The sequence below is a fragment of the Schistocerca gregaria genome, chromosome 10, assembly GCF_023897955.1.
Source record: "Schistocerca gregaria isolate iqSchGreg1 chromosome 10, iqSchGreg1.2, whole genome shotgun sequence".
In the NCBI taxonomy this organism is placed as follows: Eukaryota; Metazoa; Arthropoda; class Insecta; order Orthoptera; family Acrididae; genus Schistocerca; species Schistocerca gregaria.
In genome coordinates this window covers 105,661,252-105,677,331 of record NC_064929.1, presented here as the reverse complement: position 1 = coordinate 105,677,331, position 16,080 = coordinate 105,661,252, and the positions used below count along the sequence as shown (strand labels likewise).

Here is a 16,080-nt window from a genome sequence, read left to right as displayed (position 1 = left end):
TGTGGCTGCTCGGTGTCTGCAGGCAGCGAGGGACTGCAAGCTTCCTGTGTTCGCACCTATGTCACCTGTGCTTGCTTGTCAGAGACAGACTATCGCAAAACATACAACTAACTCCATGAATTGATTGCTACGGCATCTGTTATCAGCAGTCACAACTAGCAACACCAGTAGCAGCTGACTGCACGCAAAGAATAGGAATGTGCAGTGGGATTTACGTGAACTCGGCGCAAGGCAGATCTTTCCGACATAGGATTGAGAATCTTACGGGAACACTTGTACTGTTTCTAAATTAAGTGTAGGCGTGGGAGGAGGGTGCTTCCTGCGCACTAATAACAGCACGCTTGTCAATTGTGGATGCTAATCATTCGCTTGTATCTTCCTAGACACATCTGCTGGTTGTGAATTATTCCACTTGCATATCAAGGTGCGCATGTAGGTGTGTTAAAAATTCTGGAGGCACTGGGTATTGATCCCAGTACCTCTCGCATACTAAGAGAGCGCTCTACCATCTGAGCTACGCCCGCCCCCCCCCCCCCCCCCACGAAGACTAATGGTGCTACATACAGCCATATAGACGACACAGACCCTTGCACTCCCATTATTCAGCAGACAAACACTACTCTCTATGTATCCGTTAGGGTGTCTTTCAGGTTTCGTGCATTCTGTATCGAATCGCAGTTGGCCAAAATGAAAGTGGCACGTATAACGTCGAAAATAGAATTCGGACACCGCTCTGAGTAAGACCAACGTGTTGTCCACCCTCTAGACTTCAATGAGGTTAAGCCGCGATACCTAAGACAGATCTGCACTCGATGACACCTCGATAACAGCCGGTCCCCACACTTACATCTTGCTCTCCTTACGTCAGTATACATCATATCAGTCTGTGACGCTGGCTTTGCAACATCTTGCGTGCCTTTAGGTCGCCGCGACCAACACTTACCATGCACCGACCACAAAATATGGAGGCGCCGCGGCTTGAACCCTGGACCTTTCACATGCCAAGCGAACGCTCTACCAACTGAGCGACGCCCCATGCACAAGCAAACTGCGCTATTCCCCATTCTTTGCAACTCAGATGCGCACGGACACGATGGTTGGTTGGTTTGTAGCGGTGAAGGGAGCAGAGTACAAAGGCGCGGACCCGTTCATATACACAAAAGTTCCAAGTAGTTTCGATGCTCTGGTATTACAAATGCAAATTCCGTCTGTTTTTAACGTCTTAAATTGAAAGAGCCGTCACAAATTGCTCCGTTTTCACTCCTTGTCGACAATTATACAGCACCTGAGGTAACAAACACATCTCGAGCCCCATTGTGCACTACATTATTTATGCCAACTCAGTGCCACGCTCTTTACTACTGTGTACCAATCTTGTCGTCCAACAGCAAAACACTGGGCCACAACAAGTTTCCGCGTCCATTGCACTGCGCATACTACGAAACGCTCCCCAAACTTGGCACTCACCCTCGCAGCCGACTTTTCCGACTTTCCACGACGCTCACGCAACGCTCACGCTAGTGACAGCATTATTTATAGTTCGACGTCGCGCCAAAGCGAATGAGCACAATTCGCCTACGGCTTAGGCCGCCCTCCTAGTGTGGCTGCTCGGTGTCTGCAGGCAGCGAGGGTCTGCAAGCTTCCTGTGTTCGGCACCTATGTAACCTGTGCTTGCTTGTCAGAGACAGACTATCGCAAAACATACAACTCACTCAATGAATTGATTGCTACGGCATCTGTTATCAGCAGTCGCAACTAACAACACCAGTAGCAGCTGACTGCACGCAAGAGAATAGGAATGTGCAGTGGGATTTACGTGAACTCGGCGCAAGCTTGTATCTTCCTAGACACATCTGCTGGCTGTGAAGTATTCCACTTGCATATCAAGGTGCGCATGTAGGTGTGTTAAAAATTCTGGAGGCACTGGGTATTGATCCCAGTACCTCTCGCATACTAAGCGAGCGCTCTACCATCTGAGCTACGCCGGCCCCCCCGAAGAGTAATGGTGCTACATACAGCCATATAGACGACACAGACCCTTGCACTCCCATTATTCAGCAGACAAACACTACTCTCTATGTATCCGTTAGGGTGTCTTTCAGGTTTCGTGCATTCTGTATCGAATCGTAGTTGCCAAAATGAAAGTGGCACGTATAACGTCGAAAATAGAATTCGGACACCGCTCTGAGTAAGACCAACGTGTTGTCCACCCTCTAGACTTCAATGAGGTTATGCCGCGATACCTAAGACAGATCTGCACTCGATGACACCTCGATAACAGCCGGTCCCCACACTTACATCTTGCTCTCCTTACGTCAGTATACATCATATCAGTCTGTGACGCTGGCTTTGCAACATCTTGCGTGCCTTTAGGTTCGCCGCGACCAACACTTACCATGCACTGACCACAAGAAATGGAGGCGCCGCGGCTTGAACCCTGGACCTTTCACATGCCAAGCGAACGCTCTACCAACTGAGCTACGCCCCATGCACGAGCAAACTGCGCTATTCCCCATTCTTTGCGACTCAGGTGCGCACGGACACGATGGTTGGTTGGTTTGTAGCGGTGAAGGGAGCAGAGTACAAAGGCGCGGACCCGTTCATATACACAAAAGTTCCAAGTAGTTTCGATGCTCTGGTATTACAAATGCAAATTCCGTCTGTTTTTAACGTCTTAAATTGAAAGAGCCGTCACAAATTGCTCCGTTTTCACTCCTTGTCGACAATTATACAGCACCTGAGGTAACTAACACATCTCGAGCCCCATTGTGCACTACATTATTTATGCCGACTCAGTGCCTCGCTCTTTACTACTGTGTACCAATCTTGTCGTCCAACTGCAAAACACTGGGCCACAACAAGTTTCCGCGTCTCCATTGCACTGCGCATACTACGAAACGCTCCCCAAACTTGGCACTCACCCTCGCAGCCGACTTTTCCGACTTTCCACGACGCTCACGCTAGTGACAGCATTATATATAGTTCGACGTCGCGCCAAAGCGAATGAGCACAATTCGCCTACGGCTTAGGCCGCCCTCGTAATGTGGCTGCTCGGTGCCTGCAGGCAGCGAGGGTCTGCAAGCTTCCTGTGTTCGAACCTATGTCACCTGTGCTTGCTTGTCAGAGACAGACTATCGCAAAACATACAACTCACTCCATGAATTGATTGCTACGGCATCTATTATCAGCAGTCACAACTAACAACACCAGTAGCAGCTGACTGCACGCAAAGAATAGGAATGTGCAGTGGGATTTACGTGAACTCGGCGCAAGCTTGTATCTTCCTAGACACATCTGCTGGCTGTGAAGTATTCCACTTGCATATCAAGGTGCGCATGTAGGTGTGTTAAAAATTGTGGAGGCACTGGGTATTGATCCCAGTACCTCTCGCATACTAAGCGAGCGCTCTACCATCTGAGCTACGCCCGCCCCCCCGAAGACTAATGGTGCTACATACAGCCATATAGACGACACAGACCCTTGCACTCCCATTATTCAGCAGACGAACACTACTCTCTATGTATCCGTTAGGGTGTCTTTCAGGTTTCGTGCATTCTGTATCGAATCGTAGTTGCCAAAATGAAAGTGGCACGTATAACGTCGAAAATAGAATTCGGACACCGCTCTGAGTAAGACCAACGTGTTGTCCACCCTCTAGACTTCAATGAGGTTAAGCCGCGATACCTAAGACAGATCTGCACTCGATGACGCCTCGATAACAGCCGGTCCCCACACTTACATCTTGCTCTCCTTACGTCAGTATACATCATATCAGTCTGTGACGCTGGCTTTGCAACATCTTGCGTGCCTTTAGGTTCGCCGCGACCAACACTTACCATGCACTGACCACAAAAAATGGAGGCGCCGCGGCTTGAACCCTGGACCTTTCACATGCCAAGCGAACGCTCTACCAACCGAGAGACGCCCCATGCACGAGCAAACTGCGCTATTCCCCATTCTTTGCGACTCAGATGCGCACGGACACGATGGTTGGTTGGTTTGTAGCGGTGAAGGGAGCAGAGTACAAAGGCGCGGACCCGTTCATATACACAAAAGTTCCAAGTAGTTTCGATGCTCTGGTATTACAAATGCAAATTCCGTCTGTTTTTAACGTCTTAAATTGAAAGAACCGTCACAAATTGCTCCGTTTTCACTCCTTGTCGACAATTATACAGCACCTGAGGTAACAAACACATCTCGAGCCCCATTGTGCACTCCATTATTCATGCCAACTCAGTGCCTCGCTCTTTACTACTGTGTACCAATCTTGTCGTCCAACAGCAAAACACTGGGCCACAACAAGTTTCCGCGTCTCCATTGCACTGCGCATACTACGAAACGCTCCCCAAACTTGGCACTCACCCTCGCAGCCGACTTTTCCGACTTTCCACGACGCTCACGCTAGTGACAGCATTATTTATAGTTCGACGTCGCGCCAAAGCGAATGAGCACATTTCGCCTACGGCTTAGGCCGCCCTCCTAGTGTGGCTGCTCGGTGTCTGCAGGCAGCGAGGGACTGCAAGCTTCCTGTGTTCGCACCTATGTCACCTGTGCTTGCTTGTCAGAGACAGACTATCGCAAAACATACAACTAACTCCATGAATTGATTGCTACGGCATCTGTTATCAGCAGTCACAACTAGCAACACCAGTAGCAGCTGACTGCACGCAAAGAATAGGAATGTGCAGTGGGATTTACGTGAACTCGGCGCAAGGCAGATCTTTCCGACATAGGCTTGAGAATCTTACGGGAACACTTGTACTGTTTCTAAATTAAGTGTAGGCGTGGGAGGAGGGTGCTTCCTGCGCACTAATAACAGCACGCTTGTCAATTGTGGATGCTAATCATTCGCATGTATCTTCCTAGACACATCTGCTGGTTGTGAATTATTCCACTTGCATATCAAGGTGCGCATGTAGGTGTGTTAAAAATTCTGGAGGCACTGGGTATTGATCCCAGTACCTCTCGCATACTAAGCGAGCGATCTACCATCTGAGCTACGCCCGCCCACCCGAAGACTAATGGTGCTACATACAGCCATATAGACGACACAGACCCTTGCACTCCCATTATTCAGCAGACAAACACTACTCTCTATGTATCCGTTAGGGTGTCTTTCAGGTTTCGTGCATTCTGTATCGAATCGTAGTTGGCCAAAATGAAAGTGGCACGTATAACGTCGAAAATAGAATTCGGACACCGCTCTGAGTAAGACCAACGTGTTGTCCACCCTCTAGACTTCAATGAGGTTAAGCCGCGATACCTAAGACAGATCTGCACTCGATGACACCTCGATAACAGCCGGTCCCCACACTTACATCTTGCTCTCTTACGTCAGTATACATCATATCAGTCTGTGACGCTGGCTTTGCAACATCCTGCGTGCCTTTAGGTTCGCCGCGACCAACACTTACCATGCACTGACCACAAAAAATGGAGGCGCCGCGGCTTGAACCCTGGACCTTTCACATGCCAAGCGAACGCTCTACCAACTGAGCGACGCCCCATGCACAAGCAAACTGCGCTATTCCCCATTCTTTGCGACTCAGATGCGCACGGACACGATGGTTGGTTGGTTTGTAGCGGTGAAGGGAGCAGAGTACAAAGGCGCGGACCCGTTCATATACACAAAAGTTCCAAGTAGTTTCGATGCTCTGGTATTACAAATGCAAATTCCGTCTGTTTTTAACGTCTTAAATTGAAAGAGCCGTCACAAATTGCTCCGTTTTCACTCATTGTCGACAATTATACAGCACCTGAGGTAACAAACACATCTCGAGCCCCATTGTGCACTACATTATTTATGCCAACTCAGTGCCACGCTCTTTACTACTGTGTACCAATCTTGTCGTCCAACAGCAAAACACTGGGCCACAACAAGTTTCCGCGTCCATTGCACTGCGCATACTACGAAACGCTCCCCAAACTTGGCACTCACCCTCGCAGCCGACTTTTCCGACTTTCCACGACGCTCACGCTAGTGACAGCATTATTTATAGTTCGACGTCGCGCCAAAGCGAATGAGCACAATTCGCCTACGGCTTACGCCGCCCTCCTAGTGTGGCTGCTCGGTGTCTGCAGGCAGCGAGGGTCTGCAAGCTTCCTGTGTTCGCACCTATGTCACCTGTGCTTGCTTGTCAGAGACAGACTATCGCAAAACATACAACTCACTCCATGAATTGATTGCTACGGCATCTGTTATCAGCAGTCACAACTAGCAACACCAGTAGCAGCTGACTGCACGCAAAGAATAGGAATGTGCAGTGGGATTTACGTGAACTCGGCGCAAGCTTGTATCTTCCTAGACACATCTGCTGGCTGTGAAGTATTCCACTTGCATATCAAGGTGCGCATGTAGGTGTGTTAAAAATTCTGGAGGCACTGGGTATTGATCCCAGTACCTCTCGCATACTAAGCGAGCGCTCTACCATCTGAGCTACGCCCGCCCCCCCGAAGACTAGTGGTGCTACATACAGCCATATAGACGACACAGACCCTTGCACTCCCATTATTCAGCAGACAAACACTACTCTCTATGTATCCGTTAGGGTGTCTTTCAGGTTTCGTGCATTCTGTATCGAATCGTAGTTGGCCAAAATGAAAGTGGCACGTATAACGTCGAAAATAGAATTCGGACACCGCTCTGAGTAAGACCAACGTGTTGTCCACCCTCTAGACTTCAATGAGGTTAAGCCGCGATACCTAAGACAGATCTGCACTCGATGACACCTCGATAACAGCCGGTCCCCACACTTACATCTTGCTCTCCTTACGTCAGTATACATCATATCAGTCTGTGACGCTGGCTTTGCAACATCTTGCGTGCCTTTAGGTTCGCCGCGACCAACACTTACGTTGCACTGACCACAAAATATGGAGGCGCCGCGGCTTGAACCCAGGACCTTTCACATGCCAAGCGAACGCTCTACCAACTGAGCAACGCCCCATGCACGAGCAAACTGCGCTATTCCCCATTCTTTGCGACTCAGATGCGCACGGACACGATGGTTGGTTGGTTTGTAGCGGTGAAGGGAGCAGAGTACAAAGGCGCGGACCCGTTCATATACACAAAAGTTCCAAGTAGTTTCGATGCTCTGGTATTACAAATGCAAATTCCGTCTGTTTTTAACGTCTTAAATTGAAAGAGCCGTCACAAATTGCTCCGTTTTCACTCCTTGTCGACAATTATACAGCACCTGAGGTAACAAACACATCTCGAGCCCCATTGTGCACTACATTATTTATGCCAACTCAGTGCCTCGCTCTTTACTACTGTGTACCAATCTTGTCGTCCAACTGCAGAACACTGGGCCACAACAAGTTTCCGCGTCTCCATTGCACTGCGCATACTACGAAACGCTCCCCAAACTTGGCACTCACCCTCGCAGCCGACTTTTCCGACTTTCCACGACGCTCACGCTAGTGACAGCATTATATATAGTTCGACGTCGCGCCAAAGCGAATGAGCACAATTCGCCTACGGCTTAGGCCGCCCTCGTAATGTGGCTGCTCGGTGCCTGCAGGCAGCGAGGGTCTGCAAGCTTCCTGTGTTCGAACCTATGTCACCTGTGCTTGCTTGTCAGAGACAGACTATCGCAAAACATACAACTCACTCCATGAATTGATTGCTACGGCATCTATTATCAGCAGTCACAACTAACAACACCAGTAGCAGCTGACTGCACGCAAAGAATAGGAATGTGCAGTGGGATTTACGTGAACTCGGCGCAAGCTTGTATCTTCCTAGACACATCTGCTGGCTGTGAAGTATTCCACTTGCATATCAAGGTGCGCATGTAGGTGTGTTAAAAATTGTGGAGGCACTGGGTATTGATCCCAGTACCTCTCGCATACTAAGCGAGCGCTCTACCATCTGAGCTACGCCCGCCCCCCCGAAGACTAATGGTGCTACATACAGCCATATAGACGACACAGACCCTTGCACTCCCATTATTCAGCAGACGAACACTACTCTCTATGTATCCGTTAGGGTGTCTTTCAGGTTTCGTGCATTCTGTATCGAATCGTAGTTGCCAAAATGAAAGTGGCACGTATAACGTCGAAAATAGAATTCGGACACCGCTCTGAGTAAGACCAACGTGTTGTCCACCCTCTAGACTTCAATGAGGTTAAGCCGCGATACCTAAGACAGATCTGCACTCGATGACGCCTCGATAACAGCCGGTCCCCACACTTACATCTTGCTCTCCTTACGTCAGTATACATCATATCAGTCTGTGACGCTGGCTTTGCAACATCTTGCGTGCCTTTAGGTTCGCCGCGACCAACACTTACCATGCACTGACCACAAAAAATGGAGGCGCCGCGGCTTGAACCCTGGACCTTTCACATGCCAAGCGAACGCTCTACCAACCGAGAGACGCCCCATGCACGAGCAAACTGCGCTATTCCCCATTCTTTGCGACTCAGATGCGCACGGACACGATGGTTGGTTGGTTTGTAGCGGTGAAGGGAGCAGAGTACAAAGGCGCGGACCCGTTCATATACACAAAAGTTCCAAGTAGTTTCGATGCTCTGGTATTACAAATGCAAATTCCGTCTGTTTTTAACGTCTTAAATTGAAAGAACCGTCACAAATTGCTCCGTTTTCACTCCTTGTCGACAATTATACAGCACCTGAGGTAACAAACACATCTCGAGCCCCATTGTGCACTCCATTATTCATGCCAACTCAGTGCCTCGCTCTTTACTACTGTGTACCAATCTTGTCGTCCAACAGCAAAACACTGGGCCACAACAAGTTTCCGCGTCTCCATTGCACTGCGCATACTACGAAACGCTCCCCAAACTTGGCACTCACCCTCGCAGCCGACTTTTCCGACTTTCCACGACGCTCACGCTAGTGACAGCATTATTTATAGTTCGACGTCGCGCCAAAGCGAATGAGCACATTTCGCCTACGGCTTAGGCCGCCCTCCTAGTGTGGCTGCTCGGTGTCTGCAGGCAGCGAGGGACTGCAAGCTTCCTGTGTTCGCACCTATGTCACCTGTGCTTGCTTGTCAGAGACAGACTATCGCAAAACATACAACTAACTCCATGAATTGATTGCTACGGCATCTGTTATCAGCAGTCACAACTAGCAACACCAGTAGCAGCTGACTGCACGCAAAGAATAGGAATGTGCAGTGGGATTTACGTGAACTCGGCGCAAGGCAGATCTTTCCGACATAGGCTTGAGAATCTTACGGGAACACTTGTACTGTTTCTAAATTAAGTGTAGGCGTGGGAGGAGGGTGCTTCCTGCGCACTAATAACAGCACGCTTGTCAATTGTGGATGCTAATCATTCGCATGTATCTTCCTAGACACATCTGCTGGTTGTGAATTATTCCACTTGCATATCAAGGTGCGCATGTAGGTGTGTTAAAAATTCTGGAGGCACTGGGTATTGATCCCAGTACCTCTCGCATACTAAGCGAGCGATCTACCATCTGAGCTACGCCCGCCCACCCGAAGACTAATGGTGCTACATACAGCCATATAGACGACACAGACCCTTGCACTCCCATTATTCAGCAGACAAACACTACTCTCTATGTATCCGTTAGGGTGTCTTTCAGGTTTCGTGCATTCTGTATCGAATCGTAGTTGGCCAAAATGAAAGTGGCACGTATAACGTCGAAAATAGAATTCGGACACCGCTCTGAGTAAGACCAACGTGTTGTCCACCCTCTAGACTTCAATGAGGTTAAGCCGCGATACCTAAGACAGATCTGCACTCGATGACACCTCGATAACAGCCGGTCCCCACACTTACATCTTGCTCTCTTACGTCAGTATACATCATATCAGTCTGTGACGCTGGCTTTGCAACATCCTGCGTGCCTTTAGGTTCGCCGCGACCAACACTTACCATGCACTGACCACAAAAAATGGAGGCGCCGCGGCTTGAACCCTGGACCTTTCACATGCCAAGCGAACGCTCTACCAACTGAGCGACGCCCCATGCACAAGCAAACTGCGCTATTCCCCATTCTTTGCGACTCAGATGCGCACGGACACGATGGTTGGTTGGTTTGTAGCGGTGAAGGGAGCAGAGTACAAAGGCGCGGACCCGTTCATATACACAAAAGTTCCAAGTAGTTTCGATGCTCTGGTATTACAAATGCAAATTCCGTCTGTTTTTAACGTCTTAAATTGAAAGAGCCGTCACAAATTGCTCCGTTTTCACTCATTGTCGACAATTATACAGCACCTGAGGTAACAAACACATCTCGAGCCCCATTGTGCACTACATTATTTATGCCAACTCAGTGCCACGCTCTTTACTACTGTGTACCAATCTTGTCGTCCAACAGCAAAACACTGGGCCACAACAAGTTTCCGCGTCCATTGCACTGCGCATACTACGAAACGCTCCCCAAACTTGGCACTCACCCTCGCAGCCGACTTTTCCGACTTTCCACGACGCTCACGCTAGTGACAGCATTATTTATAGTTCGACGTCGCGCCAAAGCGAATGAGCACAATTCGCCTACGGCTTACGCCGCCCTCCTAGTGTGGCTGCTCGGTGTCTGCAGGCAGCGAGGGTCTGCAAGCTTCCTGTGTTCGCACCTATGTCACCTGTGCTTGCTTGTCAGAGACAGACTATCGCAAAACATACAACTCACTCCATGAATTGATTGCTACGGCATCTGTTATCAGCAGTCACAACTAGCAACACCAGTAGCAGCTGACTGCACGCAAAGAATAGGAATGTGCAGTGGGATTTACGTGAACTCGGCGCAAGCTTGTATCTTCCTAGACACATCTGCTGGCTGTGAAGTATTCCACTTGCATATCAAGGTGCGCATGTAGGTGTGTTAAAAATTCTGGAGGCACTGGGTATTGATCCCAGTACCTCTCGCATACTAAGCGAGCGCTCTACCATCTGAGCTACGCCCGCCCCCCCGAAGACTAGTGGTGCTACATACAGCCATATAGACGACACAGACCCTTGCACTCCCATTATTCAGCAGACAAACACTACTCTCTATGTATCCGTTAGGGTGTCTTTCAGGTTTCGTGCATTCTGTATCGAATCGTAGTTGGCCAAAATGAAAGTGGCACGTATAACGTCGAAAATAGAATTCGGACACCGCTCTGAGTAAGACCAACGTGTTGTCCACCCTCTAGACTTCAATGAGGTTAAGCCGCGATACCTAAGACAGATCTGCACTCGATGACACCTCGATAACAGCCGGTCCCCACACTTACATCTTGCTCTCCTTACGTCAGTATACATCATATCAGTCTGTGACGCTGGCTTTGCAACATCTTGCGTGCCTTTAGGTTCGCCGCGACCAACACTTACGTTGCACTGACCACAAAATATGGAGGCGCCGCGGCTTGAACCCAGGACCTTTCACATGCCAAGCGAACGCTCTACCAACTGAGCAACGCCCCATGCACGAGCAAACTGCGCTATTCCCCATTCTTTGCGACTCAGATGCGCACGGACACGATGGTTGGTTGGTTTGTAGCGGTGAAGGGAGCAGAGTACAAAGGCGCGGACCCGTTCATATACACAAAAGTTCCAAGTAGTTTCGATGCTCTGGTATTACAAATGCAAATTCCGTCTGTTTTTAACGTCTTAAATTGAAAGAGCCGTCACAAATTGCTCCGTTTTCACTCCTTGTCGACAATTATACAGCACCTGAGGTAACAAACACATCTCGAGCCCCATTGTGCACTACATTATTTATGCCAACTCAGTGCCTCGCTCTTTACTACTGTGTACCAATCTTGTCGTCCAACTGCAGAACACTGGGCCACAACAAGTTTCCGCGTCTCCATTGCACTGCGCATACTACGAAACGCTCCCCAAACTTGGCACTCACCCTCGCAGCCGACTTTTCCGACTTTCCACGACGCTCACGCAACGCTCACGCTAGTGACAGCATTATTTATAGTTCGACGTCGCGCCAAAGCGAATGAGTACATTTCGCCTACGGCTTACGCCGCCCTCCTAGTGTGGCTGCTCGGTGTCTGCAGGCAGCGAGGGTCTGCAAGCTTCCTGTGTTCGCACCTATGTCACCTGTGCTTGCTTGTCAGAGACAGACTATCGCAAAACATACAACTCACTCCATGAATTGATTGCTACGGCATCTGTTATCAGCAGTCACAACTAACAACACCAGTAGCAGCTGACTGCACGCAAAGAATAGGAATGTGCAGTGGGATTTACGTGAACTCGGCGCAAGCTTGTATCTTCCTAGACACATCTGCTGGCTGTGAAGTATTCCACTTGCATATCAAGGTGCGCATATAGGTGTGTTAAAAATTCTGGAGGCACTGGGTATTGATCCCCGTACCTCTCGCATACTAAGCGAGCGCTCTACCATCTGAGCTACGCCCGCCCCCCCGAAGTCCAATGGTGCTACATACAGCCATATAGACGACACAGACCCTTGCACTTCCATTATTCAGCAGACAAACACTACTCTCTATGTATCCGTTAGGGTGTCTTTCAGGTTTCGTGCATTCTGTATCGAATCGTAGTTGGCCAAAATGAAAGTGGCACGTATAACGTCGAAAATAGAATTCGGACACCGCTCTGAGTAAGACCAACGTGTTGTCCACCCTCTAGACTTCAATGAGGTTAAGCCGCGATACCTAAGATAGATCTGCACTCGATGACACCTCGATAACAGCCGGTCCCCACACTTACATCTTGCTCTCCTTACGTCAGTATACATCATATCAGTCTGTGACGCTGGCTTTGCAACATCTTGCGTGCCTTTAGGTTCGCCGCGACCAACACTTACCATGCACTGACCACAAAAAATGGAGGCGCCGCGGCTTGAACCCTGGACCTTTCACATGCCAAGCGAACTCTCTACCAACTGAGCTACGCCCCATGCACGAGCAAACTGCGCTATTCCCCATTCTTTGCGACTCAGATGCGCACGGACACGATGGTTGGTTGGTTTGTAGCGGTGAAGGGAGCAGAGTACAAAGGCGCGGACCCGTTCATATACACAAAAGTTCCAAGTAGTTTCGATGCTCTGGTATTACAAATGCAAATTCCGTCTGTTTTTAACGTCTTAAATTGAAAGAGCCGTCACAAATTGCTCCGTTTTCACTCCTTGTCGACAATTATACAGCACCTGAGGTAACAAACACATCTCGAGCCCCATTGTGCACTACATTATTTATGCCAACTCAGTGCCTCGCTCTTTACTACTGTGTACCAATCTTGTCGTCCAACTGCAAACCACTGGGCCACAACAAGTTTCCGCGTCTCCTTTGCACTGCGCATACTACGAAACGCTCCCCAAACTTGGCACTCACCCTCGCAGCCGACTTTTCCGACTTTCCACGACGCTCACGCTAGTGACAGCATTATTTATAGTTCGACGTCGCGCCAAAGCGAATGAGTACATTTCGCCTACGGCTTACGCCGCCCTCCTAGTGTGGCTGCTCGGTGTCTGCAGGCAGCGAGGGTCTGCAAGCTTCCTGTGTTTGCACCTATGTCACCTGTGCTTGCTTGTCAGAGACAGACTATCGCAAAACATACAACTCACTCCATGAATTGATTGCTACGGCATCTGTTATCAGCAGTCACAACTAGCAACACCAGTAGCAGCTGACTGCACGCAAAGAATAGGAATGTGCAGTGGGATTTACGTGAACTCGGCGCAAGGCAGATCTTTCCGACATAGGCTTGAGAATCTTACGGGAACACTTGTACTGTTTCTAAATTAAGTGTACGCGTGGGAGGAGGGTGCTTCCTTCGCACTAATAACAGCACGCTTGTCAATTGTGGATGCTAATCATTCGCTTGTATCTTCCTAGACACATCTGCTGGCTGTGAAGTATTCCACTTGCATATCAAGGTGCGCATGTAGGTGTGTTAAAAATTCTGGAGGCACTGGGTATTGATCCCAGTACCTCTCGCATACTAAGCGAGCGCTCTACCATCTGAGCTACGCCCGCCCCCCCGAAGACTAATGGTGCTACATACAGCCATATAGACGACACAGACCCTTGCACTCCCATTATTCAGCAGACAAACACTACTCTCTATGTATCCGTTAGGGTGTCTTTCAGGTTTCGTGCATTCTGTATCGAATCGTAGTTGGCCAAAATGAAAGTGGCACGTATAACGTCGAAAATAGAATTCGGACACCGCTCTGAGTAAGACCAACGTGTTGTCCACCCTCTAGACTTCAATGAGGTTAAGCCGCGATACCTAAGACAGATCTGCACTCGATGACACCTCGATAACAGCCGGTCCCCACACTTACATCTTGCTCTCCTTACGTCAGTATACATCATATCAGTCTGTGACGCTGGCTTTGCAACATCTTGCGTGCCTTTAGGTTCGCCGCGACCAACACTTACCTTGCACTGACCACAAAATATGGAGGCGCCGCGGCTTGAACCCTGGACCTTTCACATGCCAAGCGAACGCTCTACCAACTGAGCGACGCCCCATGCACGAGCAAACTGCGCTATTCCCCATTCTTTGCGACTCAGATGCGCACGGACACGATGGTTGGTTGGTTTGTAGCGGTGAAGGGAGCAGAGTACAAAGGCGCGGACCCGTTCATATACACAAAAGTTCCAAGTAGTTTCGATGCCCTGGTATTACAATTGCAAATTCCGTCTGTTTTTAACGTCTTAAATTGAAAGAGCCGTCACAAATTGCTCCGTTTTCACTCCTTGTCGACAATTATACAGCACCTGAGGTAACAAACACATCTCGAGAACCATTGTGCACTACATTATTTATGCCAACTCAGTGCCTCGCTCTTTACTACTGTGTACCAATCTTGTCGTCCAACTGCAAAACACTGGGCCTCAACAAGTTTCCACGTCTCCATTGCACTGCGCATACTACGAAACGCTCCCCAAACTTGGCACTCACCCTCGCAGCCGACTTTTCCGACTTTCCACGACGCTCACGCTAGTGACAGCATTATTTATAGTTCGACGTCGTGCCAAAGCGAATGAGCACAATTCGCCTACGGCTTAGGCCGCCCTCCTAGTGTGGCTGCTCGGTGTCTGCAGGCAGCGAGTGTCTGCAAGCTTCCTGTGTTCGCACCTATGTCACCTGTGCTTGCTTGTCAGAGACAGACTATCGCAAAACATACAACTCAGTCCATGAATTGATTGCTACGGCATCTGTTATCAGCAGTCACAACTAGCAACACCAGTAGCAGCTGACTGCACGCAAAGAATAGGAATGTGCAGTGGGATTTACGTGAACTCGGCGCAAGCTTGTCTCTTCCTAGACACATCTGCTGGCTGTGAAGTATTCCACTTGCATATCAAGGTGCGCATGTAGGTGTGTTAAAAATTGTGGAGGCACTGGGTATTGATCCTAGTACCTCTCGCATACTAAGCGAGCGCTCTACCATCTGAGCTACGCCCGCCCCCCCGAAGAGTAATGGTGCTACATACAGCCATATAGACGACACAGACCCTTGCACTCCCATTATTCAGCATACAAACACTACTCTCTATGTATCCGTTAGGGTGTCTTTCTGGTTTCGTGCATTCTGTATCGAATCGTAGTTGCCAAAATGAAAGTGGCACGTATAACGTCGAAAATAGAATTCGGACACCGCTCTGAGTAAGACCAACGTGTTGTCCACCCTCTAGACTTCAATGAGGTTAAGCCGCGATACCTAAGACAGATCTGCACTCGATGACACCTCGATAACAGCCGGTCCCCACACTTAGATCTTGCTCTCCTTACGTCAGTATACATCATATCAGTCTGTGACGCTGGCTTTGCAACATCTTGCGTGCCTTTAGGTTCGCCGCGACCAACACTTACCATGCACTGACCACAAAAAATGGAGACGCCGCGGCTTGAACCCTGGACCATTCTCATGCCAAGCGAACGCTCTACCAACTGAGCTACGCCCCCTGCACGAGCAAACTGCGCTATTCCCCATTCTTTGCGACTCAGATGCGCACGGACACGATGGTTGGTTGGTTTGTAGCGGTGAAGGGAGCAGAGTACAAAGGCGCGGACCCGTTCATATACACAAAAGTTCCAAGTAGTTTCGATGCTCTGGTATTACAAATGCAAATTCCGTCTGTTTTTAACGTCTTAAATTGAAAGAGC

The 16,080-nt window shown here is 49.2% G+C and overlaps 1 non-coding gene across 1 annotated transcript; it reads right to left on the bottom strand.

Moving 5' to 3' along the window:
• Positions 1-15,806: 15,806 nt before the first annotated feature.
• Trnaa-ggc (transfer RNA alanine (anticodon GGC)) lies at positions 15,807-15,879 on the bottom strand. Its single transcript has one exon. It is a non-coding gene; the product is annotated as a tRNA-Ala (tRNA).
• Between the last annotated feature and the right edge of the window lie 201 nt (positions 15,880-16,080).